The sequence below is a fragment of the Anneissia japonica genome, unplaced genomic scaffold, assembly GCF_011630105.1.
Source record: "Anneissia japonica isolate Jap-2015-1 unplaced genomic scaffold, ASM1163010v1 scaffold287611_len363355_cov233, whole genome shotgun sequence".
In the NCBI taxonomy this organism is placed as follows: domain Eukaryota; kingdom Metazoa; phylum Echinodermata; class Crinoidea; order Comatulida; family Comatulidae; genus Anneissia; species Anneissia japonica.
The window spans coordinates 190055-206530 of NW_022732785.1; the positions used below are offsets into that span (position 1 = coordinate 190055).

A 16476-nucleotide genomic window follows, 5' to 3' on the forward strand; every position below is an offset into this window, starting at 1 on the left:
ACTCCTCGGCCAGTCTAATCAACCGCCGAGACCTAGGCCTAGCTTACGCCTATAGTCTCGATCTAGCATAAACTAGTCGTGCGAAAATCAACAGTAATTACCCACCATGCGATTGTACTTCCTGTCTAATGATGTGTTTTCCGAATTTCTGGTAGTCAAAATATCTCGCTCTAACATCGAACGTGATTAGTGGATTTAATCCAATTAACTTGGCAAGTAGATCAGCTACTTCATCTGGCTATAATCCCATGTGAACCTAGCTTATCTGATCAAGTTGTATTTATCTGATCACAGCCTGTTTGGTTACACTTGTCTTTACCTGGTAAACAGTTGTCCATCTGGTTAAGTTGCCCCTATTTTGGTCAAAGTTGTATATCTCTTGTCAAAGTTGTACTTACTATATCTGGTCAGAATTGCTCAGTAACCCTATCTACTCAGAAGCCTATCCTTATCCACTAATCTTAGCAAAACAATGCAAGTACTGTAGAATCTTTCTTCTGACAAACATATCACTTGAATTTCTATATCATTATTATTATAATATAAACATTGCAAAATCAGTTATGATTATCATAATCTTTATCTATCCAGAAGCAATGCACCTATAATTTTTAGTAGCTTTCGCAATTTGGAAAAACTTTTAAATTTAACTATGTTGTGTTCTTTACCCAGGAGTTTACAGTTAGATTTTGGAGGCGAAAAAAATATTGACTGTGAATGAGATACAGATTTTTTAATATTTAATAACTGAAGGAAAAGGTGTTAAAAAGTGTGGTTATGCCCCCTTTCAACCAGTTTTTAAATGTTCAAAATCTGTATCTCATTTACCGTTCCCCAGTTTTTCGTCAAACAACTTTTTTTGTCTTAGAAAAATCAGTTCTACAACATATCAAAAAATGTTTTTCTTCCAGAGCCCAACTTTAGGTTGGTACCAATGTAGGGTTTGAACTGGGTTATGTGAAAAACATAGAGGTCTTGTTTAATACTGCTATACAGCTAGCTACAGTAGGTAACACTGAATAATTTAAAACAGTTCAAACATGCCTCAGCCTGCCTAACTGGTTTACAATTGCAAATGTGATCAGATGATTACTAAATGACCACAATGATTCAATTGTGATGATAGAATATCTAATTATTATTGACTTGTGAACAATCAAAACTACCCTACAAGAAAGGTTGCTCCACTTACAACTACACACAATTTTCAATAGACTAAAAATATATTCGTGTAAAATTCGTTGCCAAGTGCCTATGGTCAGATTTTCTCATTGATGATGCTCTGTTGCCTGTTCCTGTTGCCCGTAGAACTGAGAAAATTGTTTTTAGACATGCTAAGGCCTGTATGAATGCTTTTTTAAACTCCGTTTTTATCTCATTCCCACGGATGTGGGATGAGATCCCTTCTTCTGTTTCTGATTTATTTCTTTTTGGTGATTGTGCTTTTTTCTCTGCTTTGTCTGCTTTTTATTTTAATTAACCCTGTTTGTTTTCCGTTCTAGTACTACAGTAGTTGGAGAGTCTTTACATAGTGAATTTGTTTGCTTTTTGACAATCCGCCAGAATAGTGCTAGGTTTGTGTTATTTGTTAACAATCTGGAAAATAAATAAATGAAATGAAATAAAATATAGATCAAAACTGGTTCAAATTTCAATTACAAATGGATTTGGCAGTAGACAGATACAGTAGCTTCAAACTTCTTCAACCTTGTGTATATTTATTTATACAGCTTGCACCATTACTGAGGCAGTTAATTGGGTATTGAGGGATGTATATGACAGCAATGCAATATTAGGTTCTACGATAGCATAGAGTATGGTGTCGATATTTTTCATTAAGAACCAGAGCTGTAATGCATCTATAGTACTTTCGGCAAGATTACTAATGCTCATCTCCCTTGGCGTACTAAATTTGTATGTAGCCTTTGCAAAAATTCATCGGATATTTGGGTGTAATATCCTGTTTTATCATGAACTACCTGTGTTTCAAAGATCAGCAGTTATTAAACTTGCTGGCCTAAGTTACCAAGGGAAATTACCAATTTAGAAACATACAGAGTATTAAAGCTAACAACTAGAGCCAGTCCCAGCAGTGGGTTGACTCCAACACCATGGAACACTATTAAAATGTTATCCAATGATCTAGCCTATAGCACGCATCAACGTACTAACTTTAAATGTTTATGACAAGTAGTATGGGATTTGAATTGTGTTGGTAAAACAAAAGCCAGCAGGAAATATCTTTGAATTATCTGGAATGATTAACATTCAGGGGAACAGTGAATAAATGAGGGTTATCAGCAGGGTGCACCAATATTGCAGAGTACAGTGATCTTCAATTGTATTGTATAATTACAGGTAAAGGTAAAGAAACTATGGTGAATCCAGTAGCTTTCAACTTGACTCAGTTCTACTGTACCATTACACAGTAAGCATGAGACCAACTATTATTAAGGTTAATATTTGATTCAAGTTCTTTTCCCTGCATGCATTAGGCCTACTCTTTTCATGCTGTAAACCTAGGTTATATTTTATCTGTGTAAACAGATTGTTTCAATAAAGAACGATTTAAAAACAAATGACTGTGTGTATTTTAGTTCTGGGGACTGTATATGAACTTCTGCCTCTTTGGTACTTTCCACTTGTATTAGGTTTTTGTTATACAAGTGAAATATTAATTTATACACTATTAACAGGCAAAATAGGAATCCTGTGTAGTGTACCAAGTCTTCCGCAAGTCACAACATTTTACCAGAAATCAGCAGCATCTGGAACTGCCTCAAGCCAGCAACAAATCTCCTGCTTGATGTTTGCTCTATAAATAATAAGTTTACATTTATATTGCACAATATACATACATAGCAGTGTTGGACTCAAGGGTTGGGATGCAAACCGTCCCCGGCCCCTCCACCCTTACATTTTTCAAAATCATAAACAAAAATCAAGAAAAAAGGAAAATTACAATTAAATTTAGAGACTCCCATTTCTGGTCCTAGAGGTGCCATAATCATTAATTTTTTTAAACCCTCCGTTCCTGGGCCCCCTATTTTAAATTTCTGGATCTGCCACTGTATTTTATTGTTTTGATTATTGTTGGAAACCTAAAATAGGCACCTCATTTTACATGCCACAGTCTTCCCATTTTCTTTAAAGGTATTTTTCAAAGTTTATGAACCTGAAATTATGTGTTAAAATTAATACATGAACAATATAGCAAGCCTGTTGTAGGCGTTACAGAAAGTTTAGAGTTTAGAGACGCTTAGTCTGTTCGTTGCTCTATTCTAATCTTAAATACCCACGAGCAATTGCACGCTAATCACACATTCAAGCGTAATTACTTTATCAAGTGTTTTGTGTCTTTTGTTGGGTAAGCTTCTTGGCGCATTTGTAAAAGCATGAATTGATTGGGCAAATACACAGTAAAAAGCCAATACTAATTATATGATTTTATTTAAAGTCACTTTATTCAGATTTATCAAACATAAGCCGATTACTAGCTAATCAAAATCAACTATTGATAACAAGTTTGGAAAATCGAGAGCACAGAAGACCGTACCGATTTATGGGAGACTCCTGCAACTGCTGGGAAACTTGGAATCCTTGGTACGATATTCTGTGGTTTGCTCGCTTCACACAAACCAAAATGAAATTGTACTTTTCTAACATTAAAAATGTAATTTCAGCTTTGGTTAGGGTTAGGGTTAGGTTTGCTACATTACGATTCTATAGATTTAGAGTTCTTTAGTGTTCTAAAATATAGAATAAGTTTTATATTTTCTTTTTTTAAACACTTTTATTTCAAAATGTATTTCAAACAGAAATTAATTTGTTTCTTTTTTGTTTTCAAATAGGCCTATATATCATCAATAAAAGAAGATGCATATAACTATCTTTGTAAGTGTAATAAATTATAACGAGCAAAGCAAGGCACATAAAAAAAATATAAAAAAAATTCAGATTATTTTTAAGTGTTTTGTGTTCACTCTTCAAGCATTCTGTAACCACTGAGTAATCTTTATTTTCACACACAAATCAAACTAATACTGTTTTTGTAAATAATTAAAGGTATTCCAAATTAGGCCTAATTTATGGATGGTATAGGCCAACAGAGATAATAAAATAAACTAATACATACAATAGATAAATGTAAGTTTTAATAGGATGAAAATGACTTGACAAGAAACTCCAAGCTCAAATTTGGAAAGCTAACCTAACATAAAAACAATAAATTAATAAAAAGAAAAAAAGGGAGAATTATCCTGCTTATGGGCATAAAAATATCAGTGAATTTCTCATAAGGCCCCATAAAAATAATTATTAGTTTATTACCCCATCTAGGCTGGAAAGTGATGAAGAAGGAAAGCTTGTTATTTTTATTTTTTTATTTTGCTAAACCCAAATACACCCTTGGATTGTTTGCTGGTGCACTGATATTCAAAGTAAAGTACATGATTCAGATAATACAAACAATATCTACTATTTACAAAAAAAAATTTTTTTTTTTTAATTAAAAAAAAAACCCCTTTTTTTTCAATAATATAAATAAGCAATGCAGGTGATAAAATTTGTTTTTTTTTATTGGGGCTAAACCAGGTAAAACAGAGCGAAAAACAGAATATACATAAATATGGGTCAACAACCCACATAATTTTCAAGATGAGTGTATGTAAATTTTATTGCACATACCTAAAGCTTGGGCCACACTACTTGCATCAAATGTTATGTGACAAATGCATGTGATATGTCCATATATGGGCATGATGATATCATAGTACACCCAAATATGGGCATATCACATTTATTTGTCACAAAAATGTGACAGTGTTGACAGAATTTACAAACACTCAATGTTCACATAAGAATTCTTATGGTAATTACATGGATTTTAAATGAGGAAATGAAAAAAACAAACAAATGCAAGACGAGGTAATGAACTAAGAACAATTGTTAGGTGACAAAGAAGGTGGCAATCAAGATGGTAATGCATCAATTAGAGATTTTTCTGTACACAGGGTTTAATCAAGATGGACATTTCATTTGTATTGTTGCTATTTAGGATTAGTTTTAATTGTTAGCAAACAATTGGTAGACCATCGCTGACTTAATTGACAGTTAACACTTGCATTACTAATCACTGCACTTTCAGCTTAGCTGTTCTTCACCAGTGTTCCTTTAAGTTGCCGGAGGCTAAAGTTAACTCGTGGAATCTAAATCTTCCTCTTAACATCAATGTTTACAGCAAAATTAGGTTTGTTTTTTTTGCTGTTAAACAACCTCAATTCCTATACATTTATTGAGTGAGTTACTACTGGAATAATAGGCCTGCTTCCTTGCACACTACACAGCATGTTAACATTAATTAAATGCAAAGACAGCGGTTGAGACTCCAGTGATAAAGGGGTAAGTACTTTGAATAATTCAAGCTTGGAATCGTCTGCATTCTCTGAAATTAATCATTTTAATTGATGTGTAAATAATCTAATGTTATTGTTGAAATATTAAACAAAATATCACTAATATACTGTACAATACACAGAAGAGTAAATATTGTATTTAATCCTCAAAACGAATGTCATTTGTTTATCTTTATTTTTTGTTCATCTTGCTTGTTCCTATTATAAGGTCACAACCTGGGTTATGGAAGATTTTTCCAATCAACATTAACATCCCAGATAATAATAATTATTATAATATTTTGATTTTGTGTAATAAATAATAGTACAATAGTTTGTAAAGCAACTGTTAGACATCATGCCATAGTGCTCAATGCATGGACTGTACTGTCCAATAGCATTATTTTGTCCTAACGGGTCAAAGGGTCAATTCATGCCTTTGCCAATACTCGGTGAAACCTTTTATCTGTGTACGACAGGGGCAGTCTGGAGCAGTACACCGGGATATCCTAAATGATACGCTAAGTTATTAAAATACATAGCTGCAGTAGCAACCAGGCCTCAACTGAGCCCTTGAACACCAACTGGCCTTTGGGTATAATATATAAATATGCTCGGCCAATGCCAGGAGTAGTTCTAGTTTTGGGGTTTTTTTTTTTTTTTTTTGTAGGAAGCATGCTACCGGCCCTATCCATCTGGAATGCCACTATGTGCAGACAATGCTGAGTTATTTACTGGCTGTAAAAGTTAAACAAACAAGTAACATAACACACTTTTTACTTGTCAAGTAATATTTAACAATTTTTAGATGGGGCTAGAAGTGTTTTGTGGTAAAACGATGCATAATTATAAATTTTACTGTAAGCAGCCAATGTGGTTTAAATCCCTAGTGCACTAAAGCATATGGGACCGTGTTACCCACCACAGTCCTTGTACTGTACCGCCTGTGGTATCCATTGTCGGATGATTTAACACGGCTGTAAGCGTGTCTAGCAATCCCAACTGGAGTAACTCATGGAAAATTTAATAATACTCAGAGGGGTCAAAGGTTAATCAAATTACGTATAGTTGAATGTTAATCGTATATCAGTTGTAAATAACAGACACTCTCAATTGTTTAAGCGTTTCTTGGTTTCCTCTGCTTTTCAGAACAAGTCAACCTTTGTTTTAGTAATTGAATTTGAGTATTATGTATTTTAGAAACTCTATGAAAGCCATGTGGGATAAAGCTGCTATTAAAACCTTCAATGCTTTTGTACTTAAATTTAATGGCAACTTTGAAAATGTGAACCATATTGTTAACCTGAATGAACATTAAATAAATGTATCCCTTAAACTTCTTATCATATTCAATTTAAATAAATATATGAATTAACGTTTTCAATTGGTACACTTCGAATATACTGTAAACAGCAAGTCATGTTCGCACTACTAATCTTATCTGACAAAAAATTGTTGTATGCCCATCATAGTGATGGGCGGATTGCTATAAAACGGTCTTAACTGGTAGTCTTAACTCCTCGAATAAAGCCGGCTTTATCACTTAGCTAGGGTCTTACTAAAGTCATTCCTCTAAGACCATTGCTATAAAAGTCTTCCCTAAGACTGCTTTGAGTAATGAAATGCAAACAAGCACTCCCTTGTAAGTAACGTAAGATTGAGGGCTACATCATGCGTGCTTGACGCACGCAAATGTATCGAAATAAACGTAAATAAACGCCGCAAACCTATTTTTACAGATGCTGAGAAGTGTGCAGAGCATTTGTCGTTTTATTCTCCAACTTTGACGATCTAGGCCTAGGTCTTGCCATTGCACTGTTAAATTAATCAGCAGAATGCCATGATGAAAATGATTTAAGACCGTTTTAAGCTGCCTCCAAGTAAGCTTTAAAATTTAAGACGGCTAACTGGTTAGACAGGGCATAATGGTCTATAATCATAGACGCGTAGTGACATCACGATTAAAGCCGCCTAACCGTTAAGACCGTCTGAAGACCGCTTATAGCAATCCGCCCATGGTGTGCCTATATATGGTCATGATGGATGTCATCATGACCATATTTAGGCATGTCACATGCCTAAATACATTCACAAAAGTTGAATGATTAAGAATTAGATCTTTCCTATTGCACTGAATTAATCTCTAAATGGTTTATAATGCAAGACCTGGGATCAGTGGTCACACTCGGAGTATTTTTATTATTAAAATCTTTATATTAAGTAATTCTTTTCATGGTGAAATTATTTATTGACATTGAGTAAATCAAATTAGGATAAATTTAACAATTTAGTTCTGTATACTATATTTAAATTTGAAATGGAGTCTTATTTCTTAAGTAGCAATTACGTATCACAACAAATTAACTTTATATTTACATCAGGCGTGTGTATCAAATATTATCAGTACTGTTATTATTAGTGAAGTTGACCAGGGTTCAGGTTCATCGTAGCACGACAATCAGGCATCAATGAAGATAATTAGCCTCTGCACAACTTATTGCTTTTAAATAACTTATCGGGTATAAATTGCAAAAAATAGTGTCAAAAAAGCACATCATGTCAGTTAGAGAAAAAAGATTTGCCAAAAACTGCTCAGGAAACTAGTCAACTAGCTGTGACATGATAAAATATTCACAAGTAATTTGGCCTTCACATACTAATTTTACATAATTCTAGCAAAGGCTTGAATTTGATTTGCTGCCATGAGGAGAATAAAAATATAGAAATTACTGTACAGCTTACAGCTAAAAGAAAAACTGGTCAAATCAACATCAATAAACCTGTGAATTTGATTTTAAAGCTGCTGTAGTTGCAATTTAAATCCATTTCCATTCATAATTCTTTATTTTTCTATGCAATTGAGACACTCAACAATGAAGGGAAGAAACTTGTAGTCTCTAATACATAAAAAATATATTTGTTATTGTCTAAATCTTATTTATTGGAAACCATGGTTTTATTTTGTTCAAGCCACCTAGGTTAAGATTCGGGGACACGAGACAGAGGTTGGTCATGGATGGATGTCCCCTGGAAATTTTTGTAATTGCTTATATAAAAATTAAAAATATAAAACGAAATATGAAATGCAAAAAAAGGCTTCCCTGTGCAAGAAGAATGGCACCATATGTAGCTCTCTGAGATGGATACATACATGTGCCTTACAAAATGTCAATATTATTTAATATTATTGTTATTATTTGGAGATGTTCATAAATTATCCTCTCTGCTGCCACCATGTAGGCCAAAATATTCATTTACTCACCCTACTACACCCCAGATTTTAACCATTCCCCAAAGAATGCAAATATCAGTCTTAATATGAATTGGGTAAAAATGACCCCAGACAAATAGAAAGGCAACAAGCAGTAAAGGATGTCTGCCAAGTATACTGGCACCACTTTCCATTACACTTTTTTTTTAAATCGGGACATTAGAAGTTCACCAATTATTAACTGATAACTATCTTGAAAGAACTTTCTACGTGACATACTTCTAAATGATGACATCATCAGAAAACCAACCATGCACGGAAACTACTCAAGTGAGAAAATAAATATTCATAATTTATTTTAAATATATGGAATTAAATTAAATGAGAACTGGCATTGGAAAAGTACAGTTATTAACATTTAAGATCATAATGTATCTTAAAGTTGTACATGCTTGTACAAGTGATTATTTTGTTTTTCTTTTGCTAGTCAAATGCTGTGGAATTATTTTCCACTGGTACAGTAAGCTTAGACTTATTTCTGAAAAATTCCAAATGGAAGCAAGAGCACCATCAGTGGCAGATCATATCTTGTCCTGCCTTTTTCAATAAATTCCTGGTTTTTCATGGTATCATTTTTGATTCGGCATGGAATGACCTGCAAATTAAAAGTTTGTTTGACCTGTCCATATTGCCTGTATGGCAGACACAAATAAAAAAAAAAAATTTTAAATATATATTTTAGTTGTAATATAGTTTTGCTTGTACAGTATTAAAGAAAAAAAATATGGCTCAAGCACAATTAATTTTGGCTATATTTAAATCTTAAAATAAAATTCCATAATTATTATTCATGCAATTGTGTAGCAGTGTTACTCATTCAGTACTTCATTGCAAACAGGATTTTCTTAGTCAAGTTTGCTAGTATGAAAACCTAACTACCAACCACATCTTGATTGCTACAGTACATAATTATAAAATTAAGATGAAGCTAGAAAATCAATGAGACACTAAACTATCAGCAATCCTGTCAACTACACATGTACAAAGATCGTCCTTAATTCCTAATAAAATTGTTGATGAAAAATTAACTTGTAAAGGGAATATGACCATTATCTGTTGAAATATAGTTCCTCTTTTTACTAATAGCGGATATAATTTGCTTCTTATCTCTCTTTTATTCCTTTCCTTAACTATGTATGACTCGCTTCAAGGTAAAGCACACTTTTATGAAAAATATTTCATTTTTATCCAATAACGAGCTTTCCATTCAGAAATTTAAAGAAAACTCAATGCTCAAAAAGTGAGATTTTAAACTTTGTTTTGATAACCACCTGCCAATAAGGAATATTTCATACAAAAATAAAATAATATTTTTGACTAGTTAGTGTATTGCTGCCATGAAAAATGTAAAAATTTATTTTTTATTATTTATTATTATCCTGCCTACTACCACAATATCTCATATTTTTTTTCCCTGGGAACTAAGTAAATTATATAAGGCATTTATCAATTAGTTCAATTATTAAACCAAAAAGTTCTGTTATTGTTATATTACATTACTATAGATGACAAGACAATGTGACCTAGAGCAAGGCATAAGTGACAATTACCTTTTAACTTTAAAGAATTTCTATATTTTTCATTATTAACATTTTATTTTTATCTTCAAATCCACCTGGATGCTTTTTTGGTAGAACTTTATGCAAAAAAATTTAACTTACAGTAATTTTTCCCACCCTCCCCAAATATTTAAAAGCAATATTCAAAAATGAAGTTTTGCTAAACAAAAAAAACTCATCATTTAAAGTCCCAGTTGAGGTTTTGGTGGTGGAGTTATTTTGAGAAAAATTTTATTGGTTCCTCAGGATTCGAACCTTGGATCATAGTCAGGTGCTCATCTTAATCACCAGCCTAGTTCCTTTTACATAAGACCAACAAATTTTGTTTTAAGCTTTGTCTAAATATTTTATATCCATTAGTCAAGATATGCCCATATAATGTCATGATGTTATTTCATCATGACTATATTTAGATGACGACATAATTAATGTTGAAATATTGAATGCCGACACGATGGCGTGTGTATTATACTATCTTATCTGAGATAAATCGGTGGACCTTTCGATATTTAGGTATGTCACATGTTTTAATCAAATAAAATTTAAAATAGTCTGGAAATTTTTTTTTAAAGTGCTACTGTACAATCCAGATGTGGCATCACTACAGTACATGCTACATGTGTGTACTGTACTAATATAATACTGATCTAGGCAAAGTAGCAAGTGCATGTACTATATTACTAGGCAGCAGCAAAGTAGCAAGTATTGCGTGCCTCGCTGAGGGCCCTGCAAATTAATGATAATTTGAACCAAACTAGAAATTAACAAAGTTGAGCTGTCGACAGGAAATTGGTTGACATTCTGATCGAGTAAAGCTATCTCATGAAATTCACAAGAAACAAGAGCTAGGTCAACAACAGCCCATTTCAAAATTCCTCACTCTAACCTCAGCAATGCATTAACAGATTCATATATAATTCTTTGAATTTGTTTTATCAGTGGAATTAAGGTACTGTAGGCAGTTCGAACTAGACAAACAAGTCTACAAACCTAGAATGTAGAAGGTGTGAAAGTTTGAAGGTTATCAAGGTTTATGGGAATCAGACAATTTTGTTTTACATTCAACAAGTTCTCCATAAGGACCACTATAATCTGCACCTGAATAATAATTTCTATACAAAAAAAAAACCATGGAAGACTGAATTAATTATAAAAATAAATTTAGTTTTTTAATCTAAATTTACTTTTAAAGGTAATTATGAAATGGAAATCTCTCTCATACTAATTTATTTATAATATTGGATGTGAGCATTTCTACTTTTTTAAATTTTAGGAAATTTATTCCAGTTTAGGTAATTAGTTTAGTCTGACCCTTGTTATTGTCATGTTTGTATGAGCTGAATGGTCTAGCAGTTAGCAGGGGCACCGCAACCTAGCCATAATATCGGCGCTGGTTCAAATGGCCCACTCGCCTATGGTTCTAGTGGTAGAACAAGTCTTCTCGGTTAAGGACTACCATAATTTATTTTAAAAGCACTGCGGCGCTTATAAAATTTTTAGAGGCTTAAGTGCAGCGAAGGGAGATACCACGGTGTACTGAAACAGACAGCCCCTGTGGTGGACGACCGGAATTGCTGGTACCGGGTTACCGGGTAGCACAGACACGAAAGGACCCTTCGGGACAAAAAAAGTCATTGAACGTGTTCCTAGTCCACATATCAAACGCTCTGAGCATCTTATTTGATGGATACGGTGCTATATAAAACTATTACTATTGTCATTATTAAGTTATTATTGTAATTATTGAGGGTCCCAATCGAATAAATCCAGCTGGATGAACCACCCTCACAAAATACTGTTTGAATAAACAATAAAAAATGAGCATTGGAGTAGTAACAAACATAGTTATGAAAGTAAGATAGGATGCAACTAAATATAGTGACTGACACAAAGTTCAACTTAATATTATAATAGAGCTGTCTGCTTACTCATCAAGATTTACCTACTAATTAGTAATACGTAAATGGATAGAAAAAATAGCATTAAGTTTCTCACGGAAATCATACGTGTGTGTTGAGTATTAGACCCTGATTCATGTACAGTACTGTAATCAAAAACTAATAAATTTACCAATCATTCAACTTTGCTTCCTTTATTCAACAAATTTAATTCAATTCAATTTCAAAATTGGTTGTATTCATCACCATGATATGAACTTTTAAATAAAAAGATAAAGTCAACAGTGTACTAAAAGAAATCTTCTTTAAAACTTGATCAACCGTAAATATTTGAGCTTTTTTTTTATTGCAGTGTTTTTGCTCTTCCTCCTCCCTTCATCACCAAGTACTGTATGTAAGAGGATACTGCATATTGTCTAATATAAATATTTGAATAATTTTTGTATAAAAATGCTGGGATTACTGTACCTCCACTACTGTAGAGGTAATGTAGGCCTACTGTATTTACCGCTGGATGTGTGTCTTTCTGTCGTTAGGAAGATTATACGAAAAAATGAATGGATCATCATAAAATTTACTGAAATGGTACTAAATAATGTAAGATATCATTAAATTTTGGGAAGAAAAGGTCAAAGGACAAAGTAACGGAAATTTAATTGGATTGGACTGGATTTCTTCGGTGTGATACATACCAGGATGACCCACAAAAGTCCAGAGACTTATTTCCAGTGGGGTCCTTCTGGTGGTGATTGGGCAGTACCGTACACCGGAAGACAATCCCCTACTCTTTTCCGCAGAGTGTACTGTGTTCTTTAACGTGCACATGGGTCATTTTGCACATGGGACCAACGGCTTAAACGTCTCATCGGAAAGACGATGCGCTTTATTGAAACTTGTGTCAGTCCTCCAGCAGAAATACAAAGAGAGCAGTGATGGGAATTGGTACGTTTTTTATGTTTATGTTAAGCGCATAGGTCTTCATAATATGTGCTCTATACAGTAAGTCGAACATTATTATTTATTATTACACTAGAAGATTGGACTTTTGTCTGCAAGACTGAACATACAATGTTTGGTCAGAGGTACAATATTTTCTAATTCTCATCATAAACTCATAAATGCCAGGATGATGTCCAGTGGAAAATTAAAAAAAAAACTGATGTCGGGAAGAAATTGTATAAATCTGTAATCTGAAAACTAGACCACTACAGTAGCATTAGACTAGTGGGAAATTTTAAAAAAAGGTGATGTTAGGAAGAAACTGTACAAATCTGTAATCTGAAACACTAGACAACTTACCCAAGACCACTAGTCCTAGACTACAATACTTACCCTATACAACTTTAGTGCTTAAGCACTTGCCCTAGATCACTTATGCTAACCATCCATCAACTGATACATCCTGCTCCACTAAATTAATGCATAAACTCTACACTACAAGATACTTCCTAATTAGAGCTGGTAGGAACATACTTTACAACTATTTTCATTAAAAACACAAAAGAAAAATAACAAAAATACTTTATAAATACTATATCTGGATAAGTATATAATGGGCAGTAAAACTAACCTCAAAATTTAATTAAAATATTTAATTGCTCATTAAAAAGTTCAAATTAGGTTATCACTCATTAGGTTATTACCAAATTAGAATTTAATTCAACTATAAAATATTTAGTTGAGTTTTTCAATTTTTACTACAGTAGGCTTAGGTCTCTATTGCATTTTACTCCAGGGTTAGGGCTCATTATTAAGGCCAAGTCAAAAAAAAAAAAAGTTTCTCGTCCTAATATTTTGAAAGAAGGAGAATGTGGGCAAAGTAAAAAGAAAAGGTAGTTTCTTGTCCCAATATTTTGAAAAAAAGGAGAATAAGGGCACTTTTTTTCTACACTACGAAATGGCATATCCAAGATGGTCAATGGGAAACAGTCACTACTATACTCTCTCACTTTTAAGTTTTATCAAGTAGACACATTAAATGCAAATAAAAGAAGCACTAGACATGACTATATGTATCCCCAACTACGAGGAATTTTACTGTTAGCCAGATTTTTGTACATTTCGTAAAATAAAGGGAAAAAAATAAATTTAAAAAAAATTGGTGTGGTAGAGAAAATGGATGCGTGAGGGGACAAGAAACTATTAATTTTTTTAATTTGGCCTAATCAGGAGCAAGTATTTTTGACATGGGGTAATATTATCTTTAGCATCGAAAAAGGCCAGATTATATGTGGGGCACCCAACATCCATTTTTATGAACCTTTTAAATTGACCTAATGTACTGGTATTGACTTTATGCCATTCAATAAAAAATTAGAATAGTAATCTATATTAGCCTTGCTTAAATCTCCATGAGCTAGACATGCTTTAGAGTCTAACAGGATGTTACTCCATGAAGGAGATTACCTATGCATCAAAACTTTGCTTTCATTTCTACTATAGCTGTACAGGTTTTCAACCTCAGGTCAGGTCCCATTAGAATTTACAAATTAATAAATCAGCTGACATCTTGACCTAAATACAGAACAATTATTGATCATGAATCATTACACTGTTTCATCTCCTGCTGTGCTGCAAGAAAACAAGCACCTAAATTTATGTTCGTTAAAACTAGACTTGCCCAAGTTTTAGAACTTCAATGGTATACTACGCTGAGCAAATACCAATCCCATTTTCTAATGGTTATGCTGTTTTTAAGTAATCACAAGGATAAGAAATTAGAGATTCAAATCAAGGACTACTAAATGTTAAAAATTAATACAATTAGTGCCCAGGGCACTAATTAAGAGAAATCTGTGAGTTGCAGGAATCATTAGTAAAATAAAAACTTGCCTGAAGGCAATCTTTAATGCACCAGCCAATTCTACAGACAATTTTTTCCAATCACTGATCAGTGCCTGAAAACTGCACACTGCAGTAAATAGCTTAAACCAGTTACCAACCAAGTAGCTTGGTAGCAACGTCAAGCCTAGGATTGGGTATTCCTAGGATTTTTAGCAATGAACCTATCCTACTGCCGTACTACAGACTCATGGTACAGTACTCCAGTATTTTTACCATACATGCCTACAGATGCTGGTAGTTTTTGCTATACAAATACTTGCTAATTACTGATTGTAAACATTGCACTATGAAAAGGATGTGTGGGCACTAATAGTAAACTTATCTGACACTAATAGCAATGTAGCAGGCATTATTAGAAAAATATGAGGCACTATAATCAAGAAATTTCTGCTTGTTCAATGGCAAGAAAATAAAGTAAAAGATGACTTAACAATTGAATTACTGTACAGTAATACTGTTTTTAACAACATTCTGGCGCCTAAGCTTTCCGAGGAGTAATCGTAATTGATGTAGGTTCAGTGGGGCGCTATACAGTACATTCAGTGTTTGATAGCTTCTGGGGCGTCTATAAATTCAATTGAAATTGAATAGAATTTGGATTGAACAAAATTAATTGATAACCACTGATAGGTGCAGTGTAACCTAAACTTTTTGTCTGCTGATTTTTTTGTGCAAATTTTGGTTAGCAAAGCTGTGGTCTAAAAGCATTGCCTTCAAGAGCTATATAATAATTATAAATAACCCCGACATAATTACTGCTTCTTGTAGTTCTGGAATATTTTAGTATTTTTGTGAACTACCACCGCTAGACAACTTACCAAAGTAAATCCCATTTACATGATTACGACACGACAAATCATCGCGTAGTTTGTATTCTTCAGCACTGCGCGCATCTGTATCATGTCGTGTTGAATAGTGTCTAGTGTAAATAGGGCAGTAGAAGTGGTTGGCGCATCGGTTGTGGTTTGGACTCCCAACCTCGAGGTCGGGGTTTCAAAACTCTCGCTGTGCAAGTCGCTAGTGTCCTTGGGCAAGGCACTTTATCTACGGTTGTCTCTCTCCACCCAGGAGTAAAAGTGGGTACCTGGTAGGTTCAAACACAGCCTGCGCTGAATACAGCTGCAACATTATGGAATTCCCCTATGGGGCCTGAGTGTGTGTTCCATACATGTGCTTGATCCAGTGATCCGGGGTAATAATGTTCAGCGCATAGAGAAGTTTGATATGCGCTATATAAGTATACAATAATAATAATAATAAATAATAACAAACGTAATAAAAGATATGATGTGTGTCGAGGTACGGTACTGCAGCTGTATAGTAACGCCTGCACGGGGAATATATTATCCTCCGCAAAAATAAGGTTTCTATGCAGATTTTTCAGCAAAAATTAGGCTTTGACCTAATTTTAACCCTCTAGATACCGTCTTCGACTGTAGTCGAAATTGACCTCAAACCGAGAATTCCCATTTTCGACTGCAATCGAAATTTCGTGACTAAAAAATAGGTGG

At 33.6% G+C, this 16476-nt stretch overlaps 1 protein-coding gene across 1 annotated transcript in view; it reads left to right on the forward strand.

Annotated features, from left to right (window-relative positions):
• Positions 1 to 5148: 5148 nt before the first annotated feature.
• Positions 5149 to 16476, forward strand: part of LOC117115805 (fibroblast growth factor 13-like) — a 27280-nt gene continuing 15952 nt past the window's right edge. The window contains exon 1 of the mRNA XM_033259746.1: positions 5149 to 5400. The gene's annotated coding sequence lies outside the window, so the exon portion shown is untranslated. The remainder of the gene's footprint in view (positions 5401 to 16476) is intronic.